The sequence below is a fragment of the Corvus brachyrhynchos genome, unplaced genomic scaffold (genome assembly GCF_000691975.1).
Source record: "Corvus brachyrhynchos isolate BGI_N302 unplaced genomic scaffold, ASM69197v1 scaffold65, whole genome shotgun sequence".
Taxonomy (NCBI): Eukaryota; Metazoa; Chordata; class Aves; order Passeriformes; family Corvidae; genus Corvus; species Corvus brachyrhynchos.
Window position 1 is genome coordinate 2,915,987 of NW_008238365.1, and position 5,282 is coordinate 2,921,268.

Here is a 5,282-nt window from a genome sequence, read left to right on the forward strand (position 1 = left end):
AGCAGCTCCGGGGCAGCTGTGAACTGACAGTGGTGCCCAGACTCTGAGCCTGTACCAGCCAGGACAGACACCCTGATCCCCCAGGAAACCCCTCTTCCTATGTATCACCCTACCTCAGCCACTCAGTGGGTGAGAGGGCCACCTCAGACTGATGCAATCATCATTAATAACATTCATTAGTTGAGTGGGGACAAGAGCAGGTCCCTGGTGCCGCAGCCACCGCGGCAAAGTGCAGGCATGAGGATCTGGCCGGGCAGGCAGCGCCCGCCGTGGGCTGCTGGATCATCCTGCCTGGCCGGGGGAAAACACCTGAGCAAAACAGCCAAACACAGGACAGGAAAAACACCCAACCACTGATTAAACAATAACATTAAATGGCAAAATCTGATCTCATTTATTGTTGTAATACTTCGCGTTCAGCCGTTGCATGGACAGTGCTGCCACTTCCGAGGCCTTCAAAGGGAGCTGAGCGTTAGCTGGCATGAATAATTAACAATAATTTCATGGCAAATGCACTCACAAGTAACATTAACATTGAACATGCAGCACAATCTGTTACTGGTTTTCCTTTACTTAGAGGGTGTGATAATTGTTTTTTCCATGAGCAGCCACGGTGCCAGCGCTCCCTGGCTCTGTCCCAAAGGAAGTGGCACAGGGGGCGAAGGAACACCATTGCTGTGTCATTTGTGGCTGAGGCCATTCTCAGTGACAGATCATTGCAGTGAGCCAGCTGAGACCCTCTGTGGGCAAAACTGAGCTTCCCACCGCCCATCCTGGGGAGAGGACCAGCTGGATGTGCTGGAGGGGGAGGCAGAGGGGCCACTGCGGCCAGGGGGATGCCGAGGACAGGCAGGGCTGAAGGGAAGCCAAGAGCAGGCAGGGCTACAGCACTGCTGGGTGGGAGGGCAGGGAATGAACCAGCCACTGATGAGGGTGAGGATGGTGGAGAAGCCCTGGGGAGATCCCGGCCACCAGCACAGAACTGTCTGAGCACACAGCAGCTCCTTGTGCTGACACCAGTGAGTTTGGGGATCTCTGGGGACAGAGAGGCAGAAGGTGAAATACAGACAGATTTTTTTCCACTTCTTAGGGGAAGCTGTGCTGGCACTGCCTTCCTTCCGTCCACTCCTGTTGCTGGATTATCCACCTGAAAGTTTTCTTTATGAAGCCTGTAATGTCAGAGGACACAAGCTGTTCTTTGTGTGCGAGCCATTGCCCCGATTGAAAGAGCATGGGCTGGGCTGTTTGTTTTCCAGCAAGGTTGGCCGCTTCTGCTCCAGGTTGCTGAGTGAAACCCCGAGGTGTTCCCCTCTGCAGGCGCTAATCGGGACAGAGATGAGCCCCAGAAAAACCACCCTGTCCCACTTCTGCACATCAAAGCACAGCTGGAGCTGCTGCCCATTGCGAGACACCTGAAGATCCAGTTGCTGGATGTTGTTGTGCCGTTCTGTCATGCTCGGAGCAAACATTGCAGAGCTCTGGGTGTCTTGCACCATCCAGGCTTGGGATAGGCAGCAGTTGGCCGGAAAAACAGGAGCGTTCGGCTGCTTCTTTTGATGTGTTCCCCCCACTGGTGCTGCAAAAACAGGGGGCTGGATGCTGGGACACCTCCTGGGACACAGAGGCAGTACCAGTGTCAGCAAACCAGGGGTTGTGCCACAATAAAAGCTGAATATTTCCCAGATTTTGCATCATCACACAGGAAGTTCCCTGTATTTGCTTGCGGGGTCCCAGAGGACCTCCTAAATCTTGGGGTGAGGGGATTTTAAAGAAACCCACCACTAACTCCAGCCCAGGCAGGGATGTGGAGGGGATTGCGTGCACAGGTCAGGGGTAGCTTGGCCTTCCCAGCTTGGGCTTTTTTCTTCCCTGGCCAAAACCCGCCTGTTTGCTGGGAATTGAGGCGAAACTCCCTGATTTATGTCCAGCCCCGGCTGCTGGCTCCCAGGATCCCATGACTCCTGTGCCCCTGCTCTTGCGGGGGAGTCTCATCCCTGGGGATGTGGCCCTGGAGGGGGACAGCTGTTGGCAGGCACAATCCTGCCATGCCCTGTTTAAGACCCTTTTAAAGGGACTTTGATGTTTCCCTGCTGGTTTGGTGCCTGCCTGCTCCACTGTTTGGGTTTTTCCTTTATGGAGGAGCCAAGGTTGGGCCTCTCTAAGTCACTGGGTGTTCCAGTGCTCACATCTGGCACCGAGGCCTTTCACCTGTCACCCTGCCGTGTCAGAGCAGGGTGGCAGCAGCGTGACGTGCCCTGGGCATATCCCTGGAGGCTCCCAGGTGCTGAGGTCTGCAGAACCATGCTGGCACCTTGTCCCTGTGCCCACACTGGCAGACGGACAGTAGAGGGGGTGCAGGGATGAGCCCTTCGATGGATTTACGTTACCCAACCACCCACCTCAGCATTTCAAAACACTGCAAAGCGCAGGGTGTTTCCACTCCCCACCCAGCAGCCTGAGGGAAATCTTCTGCCCGTGCCAAAAGCACCTGAACTTTCTCACCGTGGCCACATGGCCGCTCCTGAAATTCCAAAACTGCAGGCAAGAGGCTGCCCAGGGGTGATCCGGCCCCACTCCTCACCTGGCCCTCACGGGGTTTGGCCGTGGGGCAGGGAGCAGCTGCCTCTGCAAGGAACCAGAGCTGCTGGTGCTTCTCGTCAACTTCCCTCTCTCCAGGGTTTTTCATCTCACAGGCCAGAGCCCCCAGATTCCTGCCGAGCTCCTGCCACACCAGCTCTCTGCAACAACATAGCTCAGATTCCTGATCCGGGCAGCTCCGGGTGAGGGAAGGCTCCGGAGCCCCTGCTTGGCTCTCATCCGGGATGGGGGTGCCCGTGTCTGCCCCCTCTTCCAGGCTCACCCTGTCCTGCACCCCCAGGCTCCCACCAGGGTTTGCTTTGGGTCTCCTGGGCTCCCATTCCTGTGTGTCTCCAGCCTGGCAAACCCTCACTGGCTTCATTTGACCTCCTGGAGCCAAAATGCCTCTGGCAAGTGGCTCCTTGTCTGCCAGGAGAGCAGGGAGCAAATCTCTCCGGGCACTAAGCACTCCGGGGCTCTTCAGACGTGTCCCCATGGGAGGGATGGCCCTGGCGAGGTGCTGTGTGAGGCTCAGAGCACGGCTGACCGGCCCCAGGGTGTGCCGGAGGATTCCAGGGAAGCCTCGAGGCACTCAAGAGACCGAGTGAGCCGCAGGCGAAGGGAAGCACATTCCTGCCCGGCTACGTCGGCACAGGCATCTGTTGGGGCTGATCCATGGGGCAGACGGTGGGATGCGGCTGACTCAGCCTCCTGGGAGCCACCGGTGCTCTGGGGAGAGGGACACCCCCTTAGGGACACGTCCCAGGTCCCATGGGGGTGCGGCGTGAGGCAGCAGCAGGGCAGGGTCCCACTGCATGGGGACCCCGCTGCCACCCTGCTCTGTGGGAAAGGTCCCATCTGGCCACACCGGCCCCGCCAGGGCGGTGGCTGCAAGTTCCTGTAGGTTGGAGATACCGATGAGCTGTTGCAAAACTATTACTAAGGCAAAATCATTTTAAAAGTGGGTTACAATTGCGTAATCTGGGACTCTGAGCAATGGCTGCTGGTGGGCCCACAGCTGGGGGACGGTGCGAGATCTCTGCTCTTGCTGCCGAGTCTGCAGTGCCCAGACCATCCCTGCAGGGGATGGGACATCACCTGGAAGGAGCTGCTGGTGTTTCCTGTGGAGGAATCCGTCTCCGCTGATCTCCCTGCCGGATTTGACCTGCTTTTGTTGTTCAAGCCAAGCGTGCGTGTGCATGTGTGCAGACAAGAACCTCTCCGGGAGCTGTTTGCCAGACTCACCCAGTTACTGGGAAGTGAACCAACCACCTTCCCCTCCTCTCGCACACTCAGCTCCTCAGACAAACCCTGGGCGTGCAGGAGGGCTGCGGCTGGGAAGGAGCTTCCCTGCTCCCAGAGGCACCCGGATCCAGACACCTTCCTCCAGCTCTTTCCCACCTGGACAGGTACTGCCTGGGGCACAGGGTACTGGGGGGCTGCCAGGGAGCTGCTGGTTGAGGGGGGACAGCCCCATGGTGTAACAGGGTGCAGGTGGGACCTGTGTTAAGGTGTTATTGGGGTGCAGGTGGGACCTGGGGCTGCTGTGACTCTGGGGTCAAAGGTGGGGATCCCAACATCACACAGTGCCACGTCAGGACCTGACAGGCCATGCCAGGGTCACCATCCCATGGGGTGATGCAGGGGGATGGCACGGTATGGCACCCCGAGGAGCAGCAATGGCCACCCCAGACCTTGCTCCTCGGTCCCACCACCCTCCCCAGGGACCAAAAGAGGCAGAGACCCCCCAGGAAAAGTGGTTCTGCTGAGTTTGCACCCCAGGTGGGAGCCGGGTGCTGTCAGGTCCAACGCCCTGCGCCCACATGGGGCAGGACCCAGCTGTGACGCAGGGGTTTGGCATCCTGGGGGCTGGCAAGGGTGCCGGGCTCTGCGGGAGGCAAACCGGCACTGCCGGCACAGCTGAGCACACCTGAGCGCTGCCCTGCTCGGTCTGGCTGCCAACCAGCACTGGGGGGGCCTGTGGGACTCACACGGTGCTGCACACATCCCCCAGCACGGGGATTGGCACAGAGCTTGGCACGGAGATCGCGTCCCCTTCCTGCCCCACTGCGGGTCCATGACTGGGGCCAGCGCTGGGCTGAACCGGGCATACGGGTGCTGGGCAGGTAGGTTATGGGCAGGTGAGTGCTGGGTGGTCTCACTGGCACCAGGGATGGGGGCATGGGTGAATTGGCAGGCTGGCAAGGGGGCACAGGCTCTGGGGGCTTGCAGAGGCTGCAGGTTCCATCAGCGCCAGCTTTCGGGGGCAGAACAGCAGCTCCCCTCTCCCAATTTTAAATCCAAGGGTTGGGTGGGAACACAGTGATTGTCCCCCACCCAGACTCCCGACCAAGGGTTTGCCAGGGAGGAAGTTCTGGTTTCAGACAGGGTAGTGGGGGAAGGTGTGTGGGCATCGGCAGAGGCACGGCCCTGGCACTCGGCACACGCTGCCGGGGACCCCAGCCTGGGGCCACTCGGCTCAGCCACCCTTCCTGGTGTGTCCCTTGGCCAGAAGTGTGGGAGCACAGCCACAGGTTCGGGGCTTGCTGCAGGGTGGCCCCGGCCAAAGACGGGCTCCCAGACAGCTCCATGGGCTCCAGGCAGTGCTCCAGATTCTGTTCTGTCCCTGCAGCCCTGGGACACCGCAGTGCACTGGGTGAGAGGACCCTGATCACCAGTTTGCCATCACATCCCAGCCACGTCTT

General features: G+C 59.5%; 1 protein-coding gene across 3 annotated transcripts in view; it reads left to right on the forward strand.

Moving 5' to 3' along the window:
- Nucleotides 1-3,526: 3,526 nt before the first annotated feature.
- Nucleotides 3,527-5,282, forward strand: part of GJB3 (gap junction protein beta 3) — a 5,643-nt gene continuing 3,887 nt past the window's right edge. Inside the window, exons 1-2 of one of the 3 annotated variants that reach the window (XM_017736144.1) lie at nt 3,527-3,986; nt 4,592-4,703. The gene's annotated coding sequence lies outside the window, so the exon portion shown is untranslated. The other 2 variants (XM_017736145.1, XM_017736143.1) reach the window with 2 other exon arrangements.